This window comes from Canis aureus, chromosome 37 (assembly GCF_053574225.1).
Source record: "Canis aureus isolate CA01 chromosome 37, VMU_Caureus_v.1.0, whole genome shotgun sequence".
Lineage (NCBI taxonomy): Eukaryota > Metazoa > Chordata > Mammalia > Carnivora > Canidae > Canis > Canis aureus.
Genome location: NC_135647.1, coordinates 10,451,453 through 10,477,456, shown reverse-complemented (window position 1 = coordinate 10,477,456; position 26,004 = coordinate 10,451,453). Strand labels below are relative to the sequence as shown.

Here is a 26,004-nt window from a genome sequence, read left to right as displayed (position 1 = left end):
AATAATAAAAATATTTCTCTGGGGGCCCCTGGGTGGCTCACTCTGTTAAGCATCCGACTTTTTTTTTTTTTTTTTTTTTTTTTTTTTTTTTTTTTTTTTTTTTTTAGCATCCGACTCTTGATGTCAGCTCGGGTCTTGATCTTGGGGTTGTGGGATCAAGCCCCAAGTCAGTCTCCACACTAAGCAAGGAGTCTGCTTCTCTTCCAGCCCCTCCCCCTGTCCCTCCCCCTTGCTCTCTCTCTCACTTTCTCTCTCTCAAACAAATGCATAAATAAATCTTAAAAAATATATTTCTCTGGCTCTGCAGTCCCCTCCTTCCCAGGACCTCTTGCTCCCCTCTACCTCAAGCTTCTACGCCAGAGTATTTCACTCATGTTTGTTCACATATTCACATTCTCGAATGTCCCTGCTTGCACGAGACAGGATGGCACCTGCAGCTGCCACCTACCAGAGCTGGCTCCAACCTTTCCAGGCAGCGCTACCTCTGGTCAACACCCTCCAAAGCACCATATTGGGGGGGGGCCTCTGAAGGAAGAATCTCCTTCTGCATTACACAGATTCCTTTATATAGATCAGTTGTTTGAGGTTATTACCTGTGATCCTTTATTTCCTAAGGACTCAGACACAAGCCATATGTGTGTCCTGTTCTTACCTCCTTATTCCTTCCTGCTGGTTGAAAAATAGATGGTGGCTTGGAAATGGAGCAACCAACCTAGACCATAAGGTGACCTTTGAAAATGTAGATCATGGGTTACTGATCATGAAGCCAGAATGAGCAACTGCTGAGTTTCTCATGCCATAGGATACGATACCAACTGGACGGTTTGTTTCCAGAGGCTAACGTGAAAGAGAAAGAAAGAAATCTCTATCTCCTCTGAACTACTGCTGTTTTGGGGTTTGTATCTCATTGCTGAACCAAGTCCTTCTAATATTCTTTAGCTTTGTATGTACTTAATATTCTCAGCGAAGTGTGTTTAGTTGTAAGTGATAGAACCACAGGCCAGTGGGGATCCACGTAACAAAACATTTAATTGTCTCCTGCAAAGAAGTTTTGAGATATGGAGTTTCAGAGTCTGTCCTATGGCTCAACAACATGAAGACAGTGTTTCTGTGGTTCTCTTACCCTGCTACCTCTGGTCACAATCTGGCCCCAGCAGCTCCTTCGCACACAACAGCATCCAAAATGAGAAGGCAATCTCTTCTTTATGGCTAAGAAAATCTCTCTCATAAACCCATAAGCCAATTTCCCCTTATACCTCACTGCTAGTCCCAAGTCTGGTTGTTTTGGGGAGTGAGATTTCCAAAACTGGTTTAGCCTATGCTTGTGGATTCCCCAGGGTGGGGCTCGGTGCCATTCAAGAAAAGCCATGGTTCCATTAGCAGAGAAGGGAAGATAGATATTGGGGGAGGCAACCAACAATGCCCTACGAATTAAAAAGAGCACATTGTGGGATAAAGACATTTGGGTCCTCGATACAGTTTCACTCCACAGTTGTATTGACATCATTCCGAAATGTCAAAGTAATTTCATTCACTTGGGGCTTGTAGCTTCTCCATTTCCAATACACTTACCCCGTGATTTGAGGCTGAGAAGAGCTAAGTGTGGACACTATTTCACTACACTTACAATTAGGAAAGATGATGATTTAATCTTTTATGCTCTCAGCCCAAATCAAGATCAAGCTCAGAGAGAGAGAGAGAAAAGAGCTATTTATTTTAAGAACTGCCAACATCAAGGGCTCCTGAGCCATTCCCTCCCTGTCCTTTGGGATTATTGGCTCTCTTCTGGAACACTCTGTCTGCCCCTCCTCCCCCTTGGAGGTCTCCCGCTGTCCCTCCTGCCCCCAACATGCACTGGCTCCCTCTTCCTCCAGACTTGCACTGTGCCTTTCTGTTGTTGTTGCTACTGTTCTTTTTCTCTTTCTTTCTTTTGTCTTTCTCGTTCCTTCTTCCTCCTCCTCTGCCTTCCAATTGCTCCTGATTGTGAAGAGTTTCTGGTAGGAGTCGTTGTTTCACTAGATTAATGTCATGTTCGTTATCCTGACTCCTAAAAGCAGGTGAGTCCAGTGTTTGGGCACAGTCCTTGCAGAAAAAGCTTTCACAAAATTAAACTAACTGAATGTGAAAACAAGACCAAAAAAAAAAAAACAAAAAACAAAAAACAAAAAACAAAAAAACCTTCCCTATTTCTGTCATGTGACTGATTAATTCCATTCAGTATTTGGTCTTATGAGGGAAGAACTAGCAAAAAGCAGTATTCTATTAAGCTTTCTTCTTTGATTTGAGCTAATGAATTCAGTCAAGCTCTGGCAGACAGTGCAGAGCCATATGGGCTGTCATGAAGCCCAGCAAATATTCATGTAGCTGGAGCCTCTCAGGTACTTGGCTACCAACACAGAGAACTGGCTAGGACCCAGCCCTGAGAGGAGAGTCCCTCAAGGGGAGGTGGTAGGAATGAATTGTGTCTCTCCAGAGTTGAAGCCCTAACCACCAATGTGACTGAATTTGGATAGCACTTTTAAGAGGTAATTAATGTCAAATGAGGTCATAAGTGTAGGGCTCTAATCCAGCAGAACTGTGGCCTTATAAGAAGACAAAGTTATCTCTCTCTCTCTCTCTCTCTTTCCTCCTTCCCTCCCCTTCTCTCTACCCCATCTCCCTCTCTCTCTCCCTCTCTCTTCCCCTATCTCCCTCTCTCTTCCTCCATCTCTTTCTCTCTTTCCCCATCTCCCTCTTTCTCTCTCCCATCTCCGTCTCTTCCTCCCTCCTTCCTCTTACCATTACCATATGAGGACATATCAAGAAGATGGCCATCTGCAAGCCAAGAAGAGGGGTTCTTATCAGAAAGCAAATCAGCTGATACCTTGATCTTGGACTTCCCAGCCTCTAGAACTGTGAGAAAATATATTTCTGTTGTTTGATTCCCCCCACACACACCCCAGCCTATGGTATTTGTTATGGCAACCTGAGCTAATACAGGGGCATAGTTTCAAAGCAAAGTGTTGAAGGATGAGACTAGAACAACATGGTGCCATTTCCCCATCCAACCTCCTCCCAGTCTGAGGCAAAAGGAGAGCCTGGGAGCCCTGGTGGCTCAGTAGGTTAAGCATTTGCCTTTGGGTTAGGTCATGATCTCGGGGTCTGGAATTAAGACTCCCTGCTCAGCAAGGAGTCTGTTTCTCTTTTCCTCTGCCCCTCCCCCCACCACTTGTGCACTCTCTCTCTCTCTCAAATAAATAAATAAAATCTTTTTAAAAAAATGTCCCACCTTCCTATGTAGGCTCTATTTGTGACTCCATGGCTCAATAGAATAAACTCTGACTTCTGATGTGGTGGGGAGGAAATGAAACTTTCCTGAAATGAATTATGTCTCTTTCCTATCTGTGGTGACTCCTCTATCATTACTAGGGTGATTTCTTTTTAAATTTCCTCCATATAATTTTTAGCATGTATCTCTAAAAGATAAGGATGCTTCAAAATAACCATAATTATTAAATACCAAGAAATTAAGTCATTCATCAATATCAACTATTTAGTAACCAATGTTCATGTTAATTATTGTTTCATATGTGCATTAATGGCTGTGTTTTCATTCTTACACATTGTTTGTTTGAATCAAGATCCACAAAGCCAATCACTGGCAGTGGTGACTAAGTGGCTTAAGTCTCTTGTAATGTACAGCGTCCTCTTTAAATCATTTTATTTCCTTCGATTTTTGTGTTGTTGTTGTGTGTTGTGGAGAAGCCGGGTGATTCATCCTGTAATATCCCTGTTTGGATTTGCTTCTTATATCTCCATGGTGTTTTAACGGATCACTCTCTTCACAATTTCCTATAAGTGGCTAGTTGGATCAGATTTAGGATGAATTTTTTTTTAAGACGCCTTTATAAGTGGTAGTTGAGGTCTTCATGTGGAGGATGTAGTTGTTTCTCTTTGTGTGATGTTGGCAGCCACTAATGAGTAACATGTAGATACATTAATTCATTGAGGGATATAAAATGGTAATATGCTATCAATCCTTCTCCATTTATTAGCTGGAATAATTATATAGAGGAACATTACGTCTCATGTACCATTTAACCAGGGATACTGTTTATAGAGAAATATCAGGATAAATGCTGGATCCTTTCTCTTTGTGTTTTAGCTTCATATTAATATTCAGGTTCACAAGCATTCCCAAAAGGTAACCATTTGGCAACTAGTCTGAGTTGATTTTGTGTTTTTGTTGTTTTTTCTATCATGAACTTGTGGATTTTAACCTATTTTATGTGTTTCAATCTATTGCACTTGTTCTCTCTTTAAAAAAAAAAAAAAATATTTATTTATTTATTTATTTATTTATTTATTTATTTATTTGAGAGACCAAGCACATGTGTGAGCAGGGAAAGGACAGAGGGAGAAGGAGAGAGAGAGAATCTCAAGCAGACTCCCCACTGAGCGCACAACTGACACGAGGCTCCAACTCACGACCCTGAAATCATGACCTGAGCTGAAACCAAGAGTTGGTCACTCAACTGACTGAGCTACCCAAGCACCCCTGCATTTATTCTCTTAGTTGATATTTAAATTGTTCAATCTTTAGTCAGGGGGGCCTCTTTGAGTTGGCTCCTATGTTCTTCTGATGCATCTTAGTAAATAAGTTGTCTTTGCCATCTTCCTTTCTTCCTTCATTTCTGCTCCAAGAAGATATACCAGGTTTCTCCTGTACATTTCCTGACCCATATCTGGAATCAATCATTTCTCCAAGGAGCACTTTCCTTTTAGTGGGAAACGGTATTGCAAGATCACCATCTGTCTGCTGAGGATATTCATTGCTATGAGGTTCATCATTATTTTCTTGGCTATTTCTGTAGACAGAACTAGAAAATCGTTTTAGAAAAAGTTTAAAAGTTTTTAAAAAGATAAAATACATAATGAGAATATCTTGAACCTCCAATTCAAATTTAGGAGTAAATGGCTTATTTAGCCTTTTTTATCTTAAATATGACCTTTTTCCTACACCAATACGACTGGTTGGCAAGGACACTGGAAATGATAGAATATCACATCATTATTCATTTGCTTCATCCTGCAGTAGACCCAGAACAGACTTAAAGAAACAATGCCACTGCTCATCTTTCCTAGACAATATGAATACTGAAACCAGTGTTGAGATTTTTTTTTCCCCTTTTGTCCTTATGGTATGTCCCACTGGGAGTGTATTGTCACATTATTGTGTTTAAAGCCTCTTGGAATAGCTCTTGTTTGTGTGGCCATCTTTCAGAAGGTAGCTCTGAGAAGGCTGTGGAGGACAGAGCCAGGACAGAGGTAAAGGACTTGCCTACAGAAGGACCATTATCCTTCCCCGGAGAAACAAATGCTTCACATCCAGCTTAATTTTATTCTCTTACTTCCGTCATTTAGTTTTCTTAATCCCAGCCACCCATAACCCCCAGTAGCTCCCTCCATGCTTGGTTCCTCCAACACTACCTTCTAACATCCTGATGGTCAAGTCCCTGTGCCATAGAAATCTTTACCCCCTATTTGGGGGATGTGAATCAAGATTTACAAAAATATGTTCACACCCTTTTTTAAAAATTTTTTAAAAAAATAGATGTTATTTCCTTAGAGCACTTTTAGGTTCACAGCAGTGTTGAACAGAAGGTACACAGATTTTCCATATACACCCTGTCCCCATCATACCTGGCCTCCCCGCCACAACATCCCCCACAGAATGGTGGGGTTTTTTTTTTGTTTTTTTGCTTTTCTGTTTTTTGTTTGTTTGTTTGTTTTGTTTTGTTTTGTTTTTCTGTTTTCTTTTTTTTTCTTTTCTTTTTTTTTAGGATGGTGCATTTGTTACAACAGAAGAGCCTACCCTAAGACATCATTACTGTCCAAAGATCATAGTTTCCATTAGGACTCACTCTTGGTATACTTTTATGGGTTTGGGCAAATGTTATAATGACATGTATCCATTATTATAGTATCATATAGACTATTTGCACTGTCCTAAAAATCCCCTATGCTCCTCCTAGTCATCCCACCCTCCTTCCCTGCTCACCCCAGGCATCCACTGATTTTTAACTGTCTCAGTAGTTTTGCCTTCTCCAAAATTTCGGATAGTAGGAACTATACAGTATATGGCCATTTCAGATCGATTTCTTCCACTTAGTAACTGCACTAATGTTCTTTCATTTAGTCTTTTCGTGGCTTGATAGTTCATTTCTTTTTAGTGCTGAATAATATTTCATTGTCACAACATGCCACAGTTAGTCCATTCACCTATTGAGGGACTTACTGGTGGCTTACAAATTTCGGTAACCGTGAATAAAGCTACTGTAAACATCAGCACATGGGCTTTGTGTGAACATAAGTTTTTCATTCTTTCAAGAAATTATCAAGGGGTCTGATTGCTGGATTATATGGTGAGAGTGTGTTTAGTTTTAAAAGAAATTGCCAAATATGTTCCAAAGTGGCTGCGACAATTTATACTGCCACCAGCAATAAGTGAGAGTTCTTGCTGTCCCACATTCTTGCCAGAATTTGGTGTCATCAGTGTTTTGGATTTGGGTCATTCTAATAGGTGTCTAGTGATATCTTATTGTTTGAGTTTGCATTTCTCAGATAACATATGATGTGGAGAATCTTTTCACATGTTTATTTGCCAACTGAATATATATGGGTTTGTAGGGTTTTTTGTTTTTGTTTTTGGTGAGATATCTGTTAAGGTCTTTGGCTCATGTTTTAATCAAGTTGTTTGTTTTCTTATTGTTGAGTTTTAAGTGCTCCTCGTATATTTTGGATGTGTCCTTTATCAGATAGAGCTTTTGGAAATAGTTTCTCACCCAATCTGTGGCTTATCTTTCCATTTTCTTGACAGTGTCTTTTCCAGAGCAAGAAATGTTAATGTTAATGAGGTCCAGCTCATCAGTTCTTTCTTTCATGGATCATGTATTGGTGTTGTATCTAAAAAGTTATCACCAAACCTAAGGTCATCTAGATTTCTCCTTTGTTATCTTCTAGGGGTTTTGCAGTTTTACATTTAGGTCTGTGCTCTATTTTTTAAAAAAGATTTTATTTATTTATTGGAGAGAGAGAATGCAGAGGAAAGAGCAAGCGCACAAGTTGCAGCGGGGAGGAGAGGGAGAAGCAGACTCCCCACTGAGCAGGAACCCACTGCGGAACTCTAGCTCAGGATCCTGAGATCATGACCTGAGCTGAAGGCAGATACTTAACCAACTGAGCGAACTTGGCACCCTACTCTTTGATCTATTTTGAGTTAACTTTTGAGTAGAGTATAATGACTGTGTCTAGATTCATATATTTTTTTAATTTGCTTTTTGCATGTAGGCATCCAGTTGTTCCAGCACCATCTGTTGAGAAAAATGCCCTTGCCTCATTGTATTGCTTTTGCTCTTTTGTCAAAAATCAGTTGACTGTTTATGGGGGTTTGGTTATTTCTGGGCTCTCTATTCTGTGCTATTGATCTCTTTTTTTTGTTTTCTATTGATCTATCTATTTTTTCTCCAAAACTGCACTCTCTTGATTACCGTAGCTTTGTAGTAAGTCCCGAAGTTAGGTAGAGTACTGTCTTCCAACTTCATTCTTCATTATTGTTGTTGCTGGTCTAGGTCATGTGCCCCTCCATCTAAACTTTAGAATTGGTTGCTCTCTCCACAAAAACTGGGATTTTAATTGGGGTTGCACTGAATCTATAGATCAACTTGGGAAGAACTGATATGTTGACAATACTGAGTCTTCCCATCCATGAGCATAAAACATCTCTCCATTCATGTAGTTCTTCTTTGATTCATATGCCTTTGATGCAGTAATTTCATTTCTGATAAATCTCCTAAAGAAGGAAAAAACATATATGAAGCATTGATTTTAATGATTCATGGGTAACATAATTCTGAAACTTTAAAATGAATACGAAATTTCCTAAGGGAACATACTTAAAATGTAGACATTTTTAATTTAAAAAGGAATATAGACATTTTATTTTGTATTTTTCTTTTGATAGGTAAAATGAGATGGTATTTGTAGCTTTAAGTACATTTCCCTGAACACCAGTCAGGTCGAGCACCTTCTCATATGTCTGCCACCTATTTTATTTCCTTCTTTGTGAAGTGTCCCTTTGGGTGGGAATTTTTCTGACCCAGTTTGTTTTCTGAGTTTTCAATTTTTCCCTTATTAATCTGTAATAATTTTTAATATATTCAAGATCCTAGACTGTCTTTCTAGTAATCCATGTTGCAAATATTTTTTTCTGTTCTGTGTTTTGTGCTTTTTCAGTGACTTTATGATGTCTTTGGATTAATAGAATTCCTAATTTTTTTAAAGTTAAATTTAGCAAGTTTTTCCTTCATGATGGAGAAATTCTTTACTACTTTTGGGTCATTGAAATTTTCCTATCTTCTATATGCCTTATAATAATTACACCTTTCACAATTTGATCTCTTCTCAACTGGGACTCTATTTTTATGTATGAAATGAGTGAGGGTTCACTTTTACTTTTTTCCGTATGGATTACCTACTTATCCCGGGAGGACCATTTGAAAAGCCCATTTTCCCTCACTGATACACAAAGCTCCCTGGTCACTTATCAACTTCCTTTATGAGCATATATGTGTTTCTGGGCTCTCTATTCTAGTCTATGAGTCTGTTTACCATCCTGGCATCAGTATCAGACTACCTAATTACTGTAGCTTTATACCATGTGGAAGGATAAATTCACCCCTTGTTTTTCCTTCTAGGGTGTTTGGGTTACTTTTTTTATCATTTGCATTTCCTTATACTTTAGAAGCAGTGAGTCAATCTCAATACATAATGTGCTTTAACTGTTATTAGGATTGAAAAGACTATAGTTGCATTTAGGGAAAATTGACATGTTTAATTAATACCAAATCTTCCAACCCATGAACATGGTATGGTACAGCTTTCCATTTATATAGGTCTTCTTTAATGTTCAGTAAGGTTTTACTATTTTCTCCATAAAGATCTTTTGCACATCTTTTTGTTAGATTTATTCTTAGGTCTGCTGTACACTCACCTTAAAAGTATCCTTTTTCTTTATTGTATGGTTGTTTGTACCTAGCACATAAAGTACAAGTAAATGATGAATGTTAATTTTGTATCTAGCAATCTTGGTGGTTCTTTTATTAATTCTATAATTGATCTGTATAGTCTTTTGCATTTTCTACATACATTAACATATTACTTACGAATAATGACAAATTTGTTTTTTACTTTCCAATCTTAATACCTTTTACTTCTTCTTCTTGTCTTACTACTTCAGCTTGAAACTGGTAGAAGTGGTGATAGTGGATGTATTTGCCCAATCCCAAATGGAGGGAAAGCTTTCATTTTAAAAGAGTTTTTAGATATCCTGATAAACATTAGAAAGTTTCTTTCCATTGGTTTTTGTTTGTTTTTAATTTTTTAATTTTTATTTATTTTTTTAAAAGATTTTATTCATTAATTCTTGAGACTCACACACAGAGAGAGGCAGGGACACAGGCAGAGGGAGAAGCAGGCTCCATGCAAGGAGCCCGATGTGGGACTCGATCCTAAGACTCCGGGATCACGCCTTGGGCCAAAGGCAGGCACCAAATCACTGAGCCACCCACGGATCCCCTTTCTATTGGTTTTTTAAAACTATTTTCTAAATTGTTATTATAAATGGGTGCAGAATGTTATCAGTATTTTACCTTACCAAGAAAACTATATGATGTATCTTCTGTAGGAATATGATGATGAATTATGTCAGTTGATTTTTCTAATGTTAAATCACCTTGTATTCTTAGGACAAGCCTAACTTAGTCATGATGTATTGACATTTTAAAAGGGAACAAATACATTGATAGATTTGATTTTCATAGGAATTTACATTTTTACATATTAATTTTCTTAGCAAATACTTATTGAGCACCTACGATGTGCCAGGCACAGTTCCACATCAACAAAACAAACTAGGATCCTTGCTCTCATGAAGTGTAAATTTTGGCAGAGAGAGACATAAAAGAATAACTGAGCATAATTCATAAGTATCATTCAGTGTGTTAGAAGATGAAAAGTACTATGAAATAAAGAAAAATGGAACAGGGGATGCAGGATAAGAAGATCTAAAGAGGGATCCCTGGGTGGCGCAGCGGTTTAGCGCCTGCCTTTGGCCCAGGGCGCGATCCTGGAGGCCCGGGATCAGTCCCACGTCCGGCTCCCGGTGCATGGAGCCTACTTCTCCCACTGCTTGTGTCTCTGCCTCTCTCTCTCTCTCTCTGTGACTATCATAAATAAATTTTAAAAAAATTTAAAAAAAAGAAGATCTAAAGATCAGTTGGGAGGGATGTAGTGGAATAGGGTGATAAGAACAGGTCTTGTTGAAAAGACAACAGCTTAGAAAAGAGTTAAAAGAGATAAGGAGAAAAAAAAGAATTTCATCCAAAGAGAGAGAGAGAGAGAGAGAGTAAGGAGTATTAGTTATGTGGCTATCTGGTGAATAATATTTAGGAATAGGAAGGAGCAAGAGTAAATGTAAAGGTCAGTGTGGCTGGACTGGAGTGAGCAATGGGAGAACAAGTAAATAGGCAGTCAGAAGGTTAAAGGGCTAGATCATGTGGGGTTCCGTCAATATTGAAGGGTTTTGGATTCTCTGAGTGACCTGGGGAGCCATTGTAGAGTTTCAGGCAGAGACTCATGATCTGACTTGCATCTTGACCACTTGTGCAGCTGATAAGCATGGAAACAGGGAGACCAGTTAGGAGGCTATTCCAATAATCCAAGAGGGAGATGGTGGTGGTTCAGGAAAGGGTGATAGCGCTAGCAGTGGTAAGCAGTGGTTAGATTCTGGATATATTTTGTGGGTTTTTAAAAAAGATTTTATTTATTTATTCATGAAAGACACAGAGAGAAGACAGAGACACAGGCAGAAGGAGAAGCAGGCTCCTCACAGAGAGCCCAGGCTTCCCATTCTGGATATATTTTGAAGGTAGAAGCTACAGGATATTCTGATAGATTATATGTGAGGTATAAGGATTGGGGGAGGAGTATAGAACTAGCTTCAATTTTTTTCCACACGTATCACTGGAAATGCATGCATTAATGCATGTTCAGCAGATAAAATCCCAAGTTCATTTTGGTACATGTTGAATTTGAGGCTTTTATTAGACAGTTAAGTAGCATTGTCAACTAGGTAGTTAAATCTTGAGATTGAAAGTCTGGGATGGAAATATAAATTTGGGAGTCTTCAGCTTATAAATGGTATTTGAGGGCGCCTGGGTGGCTCGGTGGTTGAGCGTCTGTCTTTGGCTCAGATCATGATACCGAAGTACTGGGATCAAGTCCCACATTGGGCTCCTCCACAAGGAGCTTGCTTCTCCCTCTCCCTATGTCTCTGCCTCTCTCTCTGTTTCTCTCATGAATAAACAAATAAAATCTTTTTAAAAAATGGTATTTAAAAATAATTGTTCAGATGAGATGACCAAGGAAGAAAGTGTACATAAAAATAAGAAGAGAGGGACCAAGGATTCACTCTGAAGAACCTCAGTACTAAGAGTTTGGGGAGAAGAGGAGGAATCTGCAAAAGAGGCAGGGAATGAGGACACAGAGAGGCAGATGGAGAACTAGGTAACTATGTTGTCATGGAAGTCAAAGGAAAAGATATTCCAAAAAGAAAGGAAAAGTGCACTATTACTCTGTCAAATGCTATTGATAGATTAAGTAAGGTGAGGGCAGAGGTTGGCCATTTGATGCAGCAAGGTCATTTGATGACTTTAACAAGCGCTGTTTTGGAGGAGTGGTAGGAGAAAAGCATGAGTGTGAGGAGAGAGATGAGAATAGAGGAATATTTAAACTTTGGGCTATAGAAAGAAGCAGAGAAATGGATAGACTGGAGATCTGGAGCAAAGTGAGCGTTTTCTCCCTAGGATGGAGAAATGTGTATGCCTGGTCATGGACATAATCTTGTAAAGAGCAAAAAATCAAATATACAACAAGGAGGGGAGAATTGATAAAGCAATGCCCTTAAGTAGGAGAGAAGGATAGGATCTAATGCACAAATGAAGAGAACGTGTTTAGACAGGAATGTGGACAACTTTTTTAATAGGAAGTTTGTAGGTGCAAATGAGGGTCTTGTATGGAGTGAGTTGGGTGGCAGAGGTCTGTGGAAATTCTCTTGTGATTGTTTCAAGCTTCTCATGGAAGTAAGAAATGAGGTCATCAGCTTAGGTCCTAGAGTTTCAAAAATTTTATAACAAAGTTGTTCATATTCTCTTATTATTTGTAAAATAACTATAGCATTGGTAGTGAAAACTCATTTTTGTTCCTGTTATTGGCTGCCTTCTTTTTTGTTATTGTTCTTACTGAATTTCACTGGATATTTGCCAGTATTATATTTTTTTCAAAGAACCATCCTCTTCCATTTTTTAGTCTGTTATAATTTCTCTATTTATTGTCTCTTTTACTTATTTCTGTATTTTATTTCCTTCCTTGTATTTTTGTGTGGGGGGGAGGGGTTATTCTGCTGATTGTTTCCTAACTTCTTGTGACAAAGGCTTAGCTCATGAATTTCAAGCACTCTTCTTAGCTTATATTTAAGATTTAATTTTTTCCATTATAAAACGTATTAACTACCTTCTGCAAGCAGCTGAAATATACTAGTATTATAATCACTCAGCTCAAAATACTATCTAATTTCTATTTTATAGTCCTTTAATCTACTTACTATGTTGAGGGATATTTTTTTTAAATTTCTAGTTTATCTAATTCTTATGTGCTAAATTTATGAATTACTGAGAGCTGTATGCTAAAAACCTTCTGCTATGACTAGAATTACCTCTTTTTTCCTTACATTTGGGTCAATATATTTTCTTATACTTTGATAGTAGGAGATTAAGTTATATTGTCAAAAATGCATTTGGGGGGTACCTGGGTAGCTCAGTCAGTTACGTACCCGACTCTTGGTTTCAGCTCAGCTCTTGATCTCAGGGTCTTGGAATCAAGCCCCACAAGGGGCTGTGTGCTCAGCAGGGAGTCTTAAAATTCTCTCCCTCTGCCCCTCCCCCCCAGCTTGAGATCATGTGCACTCTCTTTGTCTCCAAAATAAAGAAATAAATCTTTGAAAAAACAAACAAACAAAAAATACATTTGGGCACTTAGTTCATTTATATTTAATATAATTAGTAATATATTTTGACTTATATCAGCTATACTATTTACTTTATGTATGCCCTATCCATTCTACACTTTTTTTTAAAAAAGCTCTTATATGCTTACTTAACAAAGCCTAAAATTAATCAGTAGATTTAGTCTCCTCTAGATGATATGAGAACCAAGAAACTTAGAACACCTATACCTACATTCACCTGGCTGAGCAAATGCTCTCAGGGCACCAGGCGTTGAAATGCTCCAGGATCCCAGTTAGTCCCCTTGGATCCCATTTCTATTTAGGTTTAAATTTGTTAATTTCTTATTCTCTCATTAACTTTTTCATGTTTTAAAGACCTAGCTTGGCATATCAGTATCCTAAGTTAGATTCTACTGAAATTTATATAGCTAATACAAGAGCACTTTGCTGATTTCATAAATGCATTTTCTCACTACATTTATGCTTTGTTTTTTATTTCTTTTTCAATGATCAGAGATGTAATGATTAAGCATAGCAAAGCCCGGAGCACAGAGGGGGCACAGAGTTGGTCACAACATGGCAGTGCATTAAGTATGTATTGGATCGACTAATGTTCTTCATTATTATGTGATTGAAAATGCTACTCTTTTCCATTGTGAATTTTCCAATTTGCAGGCTCCAAAGTTAAGAAAGTTATTCCTATCACTCATACGCTTAATGTAGGATATACTCTAGAGTAAGAAAAATCAGTCAATATTTCTTAAATATATTGTAGCACAAATTTGGAGAAATTAACATAGACATTAACTTGATTTAGCCATATTGGCTACACGCCAAGATTCTGAAGACACTGTATTTATTGCTAAAGACCTCACAAGTGTGCAACCACCTTGGATTATGTTTTTCTGCACTTCTGAAGTCAGTTAATCATATTGGGAGATGAGCCTACATACTACCAGGCTCATTACATCAGTTTGCTTATTAAGAACTTTTTTTCCAAATCCTTTCCAAGGATCTGGACCCGAGAAACACCAAACCAGTCTTAGGACATAACTTGGCAAAGGAGTTGACTTCTGAGTCCTCTGTCGGCCTCCCCTCAATTTCCATAATCCCTTTCATCAGTCCCATTTGCCATGGCCAAGCGGCAAGGGGAACAGTAAATCTCCATTTTAGTGACGGTGACTGGTACTCACAGTATGAGCTCTCTGGCTTCCAAAAGTCCCAGGAGCACGTTCCCCATTTGGTGAGGTATCCTATTTATACCAGTGACCTTCCCCACATTCAGAACTTGAACAGCTGCATAATATATATAACGGAATGGAAAGTAACATGACACACATTTCAAAGAGAAAATTGGAAAGGGATATGTCTCCAACGTTCCTTCCAGCTCTGAAAGGCTATGCTTCTTTGAGTCTATATAATAAAAATAACAAAGGGGCCAGCATGGGGCATGATAGAGGAGGCTGTTGTAGGGGAAATTATTCTGACTTTCCAAAGTTAAAGCCTGAAATAAGGAAGGAAATGTTTAAAACAGAACCAAGAAAGTTTACTGCTCAAGACTCTTAATGAGCACTATAATTATTCTTTCTGAATTTGAAACAGTACATTTTAAAAGGTACCAATCATTACACTTAACATATTTTAAAATAACTACAGATTTATTTATCAGTACCCTTGTGATCCAGGATCGTGTGTATGACTTTCTATCTGCAGGGCCTAGTTAACACAGTGCCACACATCTAATAATCATTTAAGCCATGTGTTGTAATTAATAAATTGTGACAATCTCAAGAGTGACAGAGAATTGTGGGTGTTGTGGACACCTGTCATTGTAAGGAATCATTAGCATTTGTGGAGTGCTTCCTTTGTATACCACACTGCTCAAGGGATTGAGATTTCTGCAGAGATACCACAAGTCATGAGTGGAGACATTGGGCTTTGTGACAAGAAAATGACATTTAGAGTGTAAAACTGTTGTAAATCCTAATTTTAAAGTCAAATTAAGCAATCTCATCTCTATCAGCTAAAGACTTCCCTTGTCTCTCAGCCCAGTTACACACTGAGCTCACCTCTGGCCTACATAACCAAACAACCAAGGTCAAAGGCAAGGGCCCCCTGGTTTACCAGACACCTGCCTGCCCCCCTCTTCCTGCTCACTTCCATTATTCACCTCCATTAATTTGGAAGCAAATATGTGTTGCTTGCTCAGATTGCTACAATCGCTAGGTGAGGCTCTGTAAGGTACAGACCCACAGTTGTATTATCCTTGCTCTGAAACACATTCTCTCTTCCTAATAGTGTAGCAGGAAAACAGTAATGTTGTTTTGCTTTTATTAAACTGTTAGCCACTCAGTAGCAAACACAAAGAGCATACAACTGCGTGAATATGTTCAAATAATTTGTAAATAGGTTTGTTTGTCCTATATTAATAGGACAAACATGGACACTTATTTCTATCACACCCCCACCCAATTTTATTCACTAGCCCATTTCTGGAATATAGACTTAGTCTTCTCCTTTGTATCCCTCTCCACCTTTCTTACCCACCTCTTTCTCCCTTTCAAAGAATGTACACTTTCAACAGAAGAATGAGAAAGTCTCTTTAGTTAAATGAAGTAAAAGCCTATTTCCAGAATTTAAATGGAAACTCAAGTGGAAATATGGAGAAGGAACACAGATTTGCTTACCTGTAAAACTTGGGGCTAGATTCTAGATGTACTATAGGTCTCCTTCCTACCCTATAATTCTAAAATTCTGTGACATGAGTAAAGAAAGGTGGTAAGAAGGGAATACAGGTGTGCAAAAAGTTTGGAGCTATCTCAGGAGATGATTGTCATGTTCCATCTTAACTACAACAGGACAAGGCAGACTAGGAGAGACCAGGACCTAAAAGTGGTCTAGTTTCAACCTACCTGTTGGATGAGAAAAGGCACTGGAAAAATATACCTAGATATGGAAGCGAGGAAGAGGTGTAGAAGCGAGCAGAGACTGAGATCTTCTGGGTGGATAATGCCAAGTGGCTATGGGGGGGGGGGGGCGCTCTCCAATCCAGAGTCAGTGAATCCCAAAAGGGAGACTGGGAATCCAAGAGCTGTGAGGTTTCAGAGACACAAGCAAAACAGAGGGAAGATGGCATGAAGGAAGTTGATCGGGACTTAGGTAGACTCAAAAAGATGGAATCCATTTATAGAGGTCAAGGTAGACCTCTAAACTTCAATAAGAGGAAAAGGCCAGCTTTCAAAGGTAGATATAAGTAAAGGTAGGTGGAAGATACATGGTAGTCTATCGTGGTGAGTTGATGATGGCCACATATCGCATACCTCTTCCACCAGGAGATGAGCCCTATCTCCTCTACTCTTGAACCTGGGAAGGCTTTTTGATTGATTTACCAATAAAATATGAAAAAATACTATGCTAGTTTCTTGGCCCAGGCTTTAGGCAACTGGTGGTATCTGCTTCCTATTTCTTGACACACTTATACTTGGAAACCAGCTGCCATGTTGTGAGGAAGCCCAAGCATCCTGTAAAAAGGGCTACACATAGGGAAACCAAGGTCCCAGTCAACAATCCCAGCTGACTTCCAGCCAACAGCCAGCACTAACACATGGCCATCTTGGAAATGGCTCTTTCAGGCCCAGCTGAGCTGCTGATGACAGATGGAGCAGAGACTAGCTGCCCCAACCAAGCATTGCTTGAACTGCATTCATGAGCAAAGTGCATGAGTGCTGTGGTTGTAAGCAAATAAGTTATGGGGTGATTTGTCATGCAGCAATAGGGAACATTCATCATATTTCTATTTTTATGTATATATGAAAATTCCTATATAAAATATGGTTTAAATGGGTACGAGGACACAGCAGCATGATGTGACTTGGTATTTGAGCCCAGGAGAGACGTGTTTCTCAGAGAGTGTTTTGGGAACCATTTGTATCCGGATCCCAAGGAGTCAAAAATCTCAGAAAGTAAAAGAAATCTGCATTTTTCACAGGCACTGCCAGGGAATTTTGACACCTCTGAAAATTTGAGACATGGGGTTAGAGCAGCAGTTTCTCAGCCTTGGCTTCCCATCAATGGCAGCTAGGGAAGTCTACAATATCCTGGTGCCTGGGTCCCACCTGCGGAGTGAGTGATGTAAGCAGTTGGAGGGACATCTGGGCGCCGAGATTTGTCCAGATGATTGCAATATGCAGCCGGGGTTGAGGACTACAGGGCAGGCAGGTTAGAGTTGAGAATAGGTAACATCTGAGCCTCAGAGGAGTCAGTTGGCCTGAACCAGGCAAGGACCACAGAGACCGCAAGGTGCACTGGAGAAGGCTGGCCGGGTGGATCATCACTCAGAAGAGCAAAAGGGAGTTTTTGTGAGATTATGTGACTAGGACCAAGTTCTCCAACACGGAGTAGAAACTGGGAGACTGTGGAAGGCAGATTCTCCATAGGTTCAAACAACAGGCATCCCCTACCTTTCCAAGGTTCATGTTACATGACCTCACATTTACAGACGATCCACATTAGTACCGGGTTTCACTCACTCAAAGAAATCCAAAGTGAATTTTCACTTTTATAGAAAAAGTCCAAGTAGTGCTGAGCATCTGCCTGGCAGCGAGCTGATAGAGAGGTAGTGCCACATCGCTGGAGCCTTGAACTGTGTCTGAGAGCATTTGGGGTTTATCTTGATTTCTTTTGTATATCTGTTACCAAGATGTGTCCTAAGGTATCAGAAAAGCTTAAGAAAGGTTATTTTTTAGGTCTGGGGACACTTAAAAATGTTCCCAGACAAATTAAGGGTAACTTAATTTGTTCACTTTATACCATCTGGGTATAGGAAAGGCTTCACAGGAATGCTCTACTTTTGGATAGAGGAGGAACCTTTATCGGAAGAATGGAGGGAAACAAACTCAAGTTTTTCTTTGTAATTGAGTAGAAAACAGACATTTGGGGCACCTGGGTGGCTCAGTGGTTGAGCATCTGCCTTCTGATCAGGGTGTGATCCCAGGGTCCTGGGATTGAGTCCCACATCGGGCTCCCCGCAGGGAGCCTGCTTCTCCCCCTGCCTATATCCCTGCCTCTCTCTGTGTGTCTCTCATGAATAAATAAATAAAATCTTTAGGAAAAAAAAGAAAGAAAAGAGATGTTTTTCTGTTGGGGGGAATTTGGGTTTCAATTTCCTTTTCAAAATTATGTCTACACCCACTTTAAAGTGTTCATTTCTCTCTTCTATGGCAAAGGCTCTTCTGAGCAAAATTTTTGCATTTGGGCCTTCGGATTTTGAGTGGTGCAGTCAGATGTTAAATAAGGTGGATGGTGGGAGGATTGGCAAGTCCAGGAGTGGGTGTGGGGCTTCTGGGAGTCACAAGGAGGCAGATACATGGAGCACCAGTTACTAGTACATGGGTTGGTATAGCTTCCCCTTCCCCGCTGCTGGAGGTCACTCTGTACCATCCACCTGCTTCCCACTCCACTCTCCTAGTGGCGGGACATCTAGACGGAGACCCCAGGAAGAGAAGAGAGATGCCAGAAAAGTATAGGGGCTCTTGGTGGTGAGGGTTTTACTAGGGACCAACTTTGGATGTGAGAGACTTAGATTGGAGAGAGAAGAGTGTGACTGTGTGGCTGAGAGGAATCTCCTGGCATGATCCTGGCAAAGTCAAATAAGAGGATGGAATCACTTTTTAAGCAGATGCTCAACCAACTGAGCCACCCAGGTGCCCCTGTGTTTTTATTTTTGCTTCTCCACCATCACCCCACTAGCAATGGGCGGTATGATCCTCTCCTGCGACGTAGGGCAGGGGCAGTGAGACAACATGAAGGTGACCCACACACTGACAGCCACTTTTTCCCACACAACCGTTCTGTTGTCCCTTTCACTGCAGTGTTGAATACATTACATGAGATCTTCAGCACTTTATTATCAAAAAAGCTTTGTGTTGGATGATCTGGCCCAACTGTAGGCTCGTGTAAGTACTCTGAGCACATGTAAGGTAGGCCAGGCTGAGCTATGATGTTCAGGAGGTTAGGTGCATTTCATTTCAGCTTACAATATTTTCAACTAGTGATTTTTAAAAAATTGTATTTATTTATTCATGAGAGACACAGAGAGAGAAGGAGGTAGAGACACAGGCAGAGGGAGAAGCAGGCTCCATCCAGGAAGCCCAATGTGGGATTCAATCCCGGGACTCCAGGACCACGCCCTGGGCCAAAGGCAGGCGCCAAACCACCAAGCCACTCAGGGATCCCCTAGTGATGGGTTTATGTGGATGTAACCCCATGTTAAATTAAGAAAGATCTGTACTTCCACTTGCTCCTCGAATGCACCACTGCTCCAAGACTGGTCCCAGATATGTATTGTCTGAACATGAACCTGGTTTTGGAAGCTGTGGTGATGCCCCAGGAACATTCTGCTCTCTCCTTCTAAATTAGATGCAAAGTCCTTAAACCTATGCCCCACCTTTTCTGCATTTATATGCATTTTTATTAATAAGCTGCCAAGAGTTACCATATATATTTGACTAGTTGATTTGTTGGTATCATGAGAGGAAAACAAAATACAACACATGTTCTTTGCATATGGAATCATTCTGTTGCATATGGCATCTCAAATCTAAAATATTTTGTAGGTAGTCACTTGAGAGAAGCAAGAAAAAATTTCTCACTGGTCAACAGTAACACAGACCACTATCTATCTCATACAAACCCAGTCTCTCGTGATGAACTCCTTTCCTTTTGCTTCAAAATAACCAAGAGGGGTGTCCTTGGAAATGGGGCCAAATAGGGTCCTTGGGTACAGAGTTGGTTAATATCCCCAAAATATTAACACGCTCTCCTATAATTCCCCACTTCTTTGCATTGGGTTGGGGGCCCAAGTATAGTTGGACAAAGAACTTAAAATAGAAGTAATATTTGTCGATCACCATGCATTTTAAGGCCAATGAGCTGCCTCAATTTCTCATTTCCTCTTTCCAGGGTGACCTGGAAGTTGCATGATATGAATGGCCCAGCTATAAGATCGAAGCAACTCAGACTTCACCGCATGGACAGGGGTTACCAAGAGAAGTGAGCAAGAAGTATGTTTTCCTTATGTCAAACCACTGAGAACTTGAGCTTTATTTGTCACTGCAGCACAACCTAGCTTCACCCTGACTAACATCGTCCCTGGGGGAAATGGAGAACAGGTTTTTCTCCCCAAAAAACTGGGCAGCGGGAAGAAAGCCTGTGGCCAAGACTTTAGAAAGTACCTCGGGAAAGCTACTTTCCCATTTGGTGGGAGCTGCAAGGTCAATTGAGACATGGTGAGGCAAGATAATCTTGCATCTGCTCACCCAGATCCTCAGAGGTCTCCACTTATCTCCCAATGAATGCCTTTTGTGACCAACTTTTCAATAAACGTTACTGCATTTACCCCAGGGTTGAGCCTGAGCAGACGTCAGTGTGGGCTTTGAGAAACATGTGACAATCCTTCTGATGAAGCCACTTGTCTCAATCTGTTCCATGATCCCAACACCACCTTCACATTTATTCAGCAAAGGTGGAAGACGTCCTCCTGTGCTAGGCTGCCTTGAGCCCTCTAGGATCTTTTGGTCAAAGTCAGCCAATTGAGAGAAAAAGAGACTCTCAGCTCTCACAGCATGTTAAAACAGTGCAATAGAACCTAGAGTTTAGACAAAAGTGCATTTCATTTAGATATAAATAATTAGTGGTAAATTAAAACCAATTGGAATCTCAAAAATCAATCCTTTTTACTTATGACCAAGAACTTGCTTTAAGGATCCAATGAAAGAACACAGAAATGCTCTCTTGCTTGTTTTTAAAGAGATGGAGAATAGTCACCTTATTTTTAAAAGACTCTTTAAATCACTCCCCACCCCCAACAACCTAGAATTACTGTCATGCAGCTGGTTGTCTTGCAGTTGCCTCTGCTTTTATCCGGGAGAGCAGTGGATGCCCCCTCAGCCCTTCTGTTTCAATAGTGTGCAATCTGGCGATTATGACTTAATTTTTTTAAGCACCAAACCCTAGCATTTAGTCCATGGGTCTCTGTATTACCATCTAAGGACTCCTGGCAGACTGGAGCCATGTTTCCCTCTGACAGACCTTTAAATGATTCTTCATGCTTTTGTCACATAATTAAAATTAGATTACTTCAACTCCCTGCTGGCCGGCCTGAGTGGGGGCCCTTGTAAAGCCTCCAGCTGGCCCAGGGGCCTTTGAAAAGAGGAATATGGTCCAAACGCCCTCAGCTGCTGCCTGACCCCACCCCTGGCCTGGACCCCGTCATGCTCCTTGCCAAACTCAGACAAGATTTACCCCAACTTTATCAATGGCTTCTTATTTTTGGAGGGCTGGATTTTCTATTCAAAAGACTTGGAGTCAGAGATTTTTATGTTTGCTTTCAAGGATCCGAAGCTGTTCTAAACCCCAGTCTCCCCAGCCCCCCATGTGCCCCACTTTCTCATCTTTTGCTGCTTTGCCTGGTGGGTCCACTGAAATGGGAAGATCAAGCAGCTGAGCAGGTGTATTGTCGGACACGTTCGCTTCCAAATACTAGCTTGGCTTCTCAGCCAAGGCTGAATTCAAAATCTCTCTTCTTTTGGCCTTTCTATAAACCTTCCCTTGGGGACACCTGGGTGGCTCAGTAGCTGAGCATCTACCTTCAGCTCAGGGCCTGATCGCAGGGTCTTGGGATCGAGTCCCACATTGGGGTCCCCACAGGGACCTGCTTCTCCCTCCGCCTATGTCTCTGCCTCTCTCCGTGTGTGTGTCTCATGAATAAATAAATAAAATATTTTTTAAAAATAAAAACAAAAAATAAACCTCCCCCCTCTGCCCCCAGGACACTGTCTGGCTACATTTCTAAGAGCAGCCTCAGCTAGATTAATGCTCATTGGCATGGACAGCACAGAACAACTCTTCACAACACACCTACTCCTGCTGAATTCCTGACATCTGTCTCTTCTCTCTCTCAAGTTCCCTAAAAAAAAAAAAAAAAAAAAAAAAAGTAGAGAGAGAGAGAGAGAGGCAGAACTGGTCTAATGTTAGCATCCATCTAGGAATCTCAGCTCCCTCTGCTAAAAGAGTAGCTCTTGTTGGTCACCCTGGGCGTCTTTCTGCAGACAAATGCCTCGTCTGTAACCTTTCCCTGGCTCTTCTGCTCACCTCATCGGCCTGTCTCCCTGCCTCTCATAGTCCACTTTCCGGCAAAAAGTGCAGCCAAGAAAGAGAGGCTTGGAGTTTGCTCAGATGCAGGCTAGGCTCCTGCCTAGGAGCTGTGGCCTTGAGTAAGTGGCTTGATCTCTCTGAATTTCATTTTCTTGTCATAAATTTAGGGATACTAATGCCTACCTGAAACGGCTGTAGAGAGAATCAGGAATAAGGCAATGAATGCCTGGCCCGTGGTAAATGCTTTCACTCGGCTTCCCAAAGGAGCATAAAAATTGCAGTCTTAGGCTCTGTGATTAAACACTGTCTCCCCTCTTTCTGTAAAAGGCGGTTAATTTCTCTGGTATATTCATTACTGTAGCCTTGACTGCCTCACAGGTAGGGTGACGATAGACATAACCATATTTTCTGCCACAGAGACTCAAATACTCTGGTGTATGTGCATGCACAAAAGGCCCTAAAAGACATCTTTTAGGATCCTATTCCCACCACCCCACTCTACCTCTCTGGATCCTCTGGGCCAGTGGTCTTCAACCAGGAGCCATGTTGCCCCCAGGAGACATTTGGCCATGTCTGGAGACATTTCTGGTTGTCACAACTGGAAGATTTGTGGGAGGAGGGGATTCTATGGCACCTACTGGACAGATGCTGGAGATACTACTAAACATCCTACAAGGCGCAGAAGACTGCCTCCCCAATACACCCAAAGAATTATCCAGCCTCAAGTGTCAATAGTGCTGGTTGAGAAAGCTTGCTCTCTGTCTATGAACTATCTTCATTTCCTATTTCTTCCCCCAAAGAAAGGAGGAGGTAGGAAATTCATGTGCTTGTTTTTCCTATGCTACCATGTGGCACAAAGCTTTAAGTTCAATGTCAAAGCAACCCACCCTGTACGATGTCATCTGGTGGAGGTTAGGATCATTCAAGAACAATAAATGTTGGCATTTCATTCAAAACATTTAGAGAAAGGCACTGAAGTGTTAAAAAAAATTAGAAGGAGTGATAGTTTATAGCATTGAATTTATATTTAAGCATAATCTAAAACATTTTAGGACTTGAAAAAACATTAGGAACTAATGTCACTAGTGTCAAATGACAATCTATTAAATACAAGTAAAGATTTGTCCTGGACGCTTAGAATAGATTGAGAATTATGTTTTGATGTGAGTTTGATGTAATTTCTTAGCAGGAAGTCTGCACCATTTACAAAGGAAGAAAGGTTGTGTGAAACCAAGTGAAAGGTATCTTTACAACCCAGGATCTCTCTGGGTTACCTCTTACCACTGCATGTGAATCTACAACCATCTCACAAATTTTAAAGTTTTGATTTTTAAAAACAGAAAAATGGGAGGGGTGAAGGAATAGGGGAAAAAAAGAAAAGAAAAAAAAACATGCATGAAATTTGTCCTTTGCTTTTTAAAATTAGTTTCTACATGTAGCAAATTACTACCAGATTCATTTCTGGTGTTTACTTTAAAAATAAAGTTATGATGTACGCTAAGCCCTTGGAAGAAATAGAGACACCTGATGGAGGCCAGCTGCCCTGGGCTCAGTAGGGCACAGTAGGTACAGGTTTGGAGCTCACAAAAATGTTTAATTCTTTTTTTAATCAGAAGAAAAAAGTGAATAAAAGAATATAGACTCATGATATTATTATGTTATTGTATACGGATGATAATAGGCTTAATAATGAATCCAGTCTAGATTATATTAATATTTGTGGCAGTGTACTCTTAAGACAGAATTTTTCATTTTTTTTTTTATGAAGAAGGTGACCCACAAAGGGTCCAGCACTAAGCTGATGCTAAAAGGACAAGAACTGTGGCAGCACCTCACCTTTGTCAGCACCTCCAACCACTGGACTGCTCTTCATCCATTCAATGTCTACACAACTACAAGTTCATCTTTTGCAGAGGCAACAGTAATTTTTATTTGAACTGTTTTGATAAGGGAAGGCAACTTCCTAAGATGTCTTAAACACTTTGCTACTGTTTTTTTTTTTCCTCTTAAGTAGGCTCCATGCCCAGTGTGGAGCCCAATGTGGGACTTGAACTCATGGCCCTGAGATCAAGAGTCAGATGCTTAACTCTGAGATCAAGAGCCAGACACTGAGCTACCCAGGTGCCCCCTACTTTGCTACATTCTTAAATGGACCATCATTGACTTTCCTTTGCAGGGACAAGGTGGACATTCATGATGCAGCAACATGGCAATCCTTGCCTCTGCCTGGGAGTCACGTCCTTGGTCTTCACATATTCCCCTGCCATAGGTGTACCTACCCCACTTCTGATTCGCTGTTTATGGTCTGTTCTTTATGTGAAATAAGACACCAAAGCTGGCCTATGCACAGAGTCCATAAACCCTGAAGGACTACCTGGGGACTCTCTGAAAGTTCATGCTCTTCAGATTCTGCTAGGCAACATCAGGCCTTCGGAAAGCTTCTGCCCACAACCTTGCCCTTGGGTTTCTCAAAATCTAGTTGAGGAAACAGCAAACACAAACCAACTAGAGGCTCATAGAGAATAAGCCAGAATCAGACACCCCAATGACGAAACTTGTGGGAGATTAGGAAAGAGAGTAAAATGGTATTGTCGATCTTCATGGCAGACAGAAGGGCCCAGGATAGACAGCAGCCGGTGGTTACGAGCACAGACTCTGTGTTCCAGCTCTACCACCCACTTGTGCATTTTATGGCCTCTTGGGCTTCAGCTTCCTCATCTGTAAAATGGGGGAGATAATACCACGTATTTCATACTTTTTTTTTTTTGAAAACTTTTATAGAGCTAGGTGAGCATGTGTTTGTAAAGATCTTACACTAGTGCCTGGCATGTAATAAATGTGCATTAGTGCCACTACACAAGACAGAGGGGCTGACAAGCTAACCCAGAATGCAGAGAGGAAGAGAGCCGGGCATGAAAAGTGAGCCATCCAGCCAAGTCAGAGTTCTGTCTCTGCATACCACATTGCTGAGCAGGTATGCACACCCACACCCCCCCTGCTCATTGCATGTGCCATTTCTCCCAGTATCAGGATCAGGCTGGATCATCCTCTCAGTCCTCCTTGAGAAGTAAGTTTTATCTCTTTCTAAACAGCCACATATCCTTATGTTCCCCCAATCAGAGATCCCATTGACTTGGGTCTCCAGGAACAACTCAGGAGGATCTTATAGACTGGTGTACTGTCTCTCCACCATGACTGCCCTTAGCATGTCCATGTCTGTGCATGGATGCATCTGTGTGTGTAAGAGTGTCTTTCCCACCTCATTCCAGAAATAGTTTAAGGCCTCTGGAGAAGGTTTTGTGAAATGGTGCCCTTCATCTGCCAAAGGCTTAGACTAGTACTTTAATGCCTATAAAACCATCTGTGTGACTCACATGTTGTCTTCACCGTAGTTTGCTGACCCTGGATGAGTTTTGTAGTGCCCACTGCAGTATGAGACAGGTTCCTGGCAATAGTAGGCAACCAAAGAACCTCAGAGCTTATCTCCGTGTACTGCAATTTGTTTTATTAGTACTGAGGCCTGGAAGATGTCAACAGGTGGAAATATTTTGCCCATTGCCATGGCAGCCAGGTAACTTCAGGTGTGGCCTGACATACTAGCCTCAGCAGAGTGAACTTTGTCTTGCTGGCTGCCCACAGTGCTCATCCAGGATGCCTGCAGAGACCACCCAGCAGCTCTACTACATACACAGCCCTGGGATAGAACATTGCTTGAGCAAGGGAAGTTGAAGCAAGACGTAAATACTTCC

General features: G+C 40.7%; 1 long non-coding RNA gene across 2 annotated transcripts in view; it reads right to left on the bottom strand.

Annotated features, from left to right (window-relative positions):
* LOC144306404 (uncharacterized) overlaps positions 1-26,004 on the bottom strand; it is a 79,543-nt gene that overhangs the window by 6,227 nt on the left and 47,312 nt on the right. For both annotated transcript variants that reach the window (XR_013373495.1, XR_013373496.1), the window contains exon 2: positions 7,530-7,831. This is a non-coding gene — a long non-coding RNA (uncharacterized LOC144306404). The remainder of the gene's footprint in view (positions 1-7,529; positions 7,832-26,004) is intronic.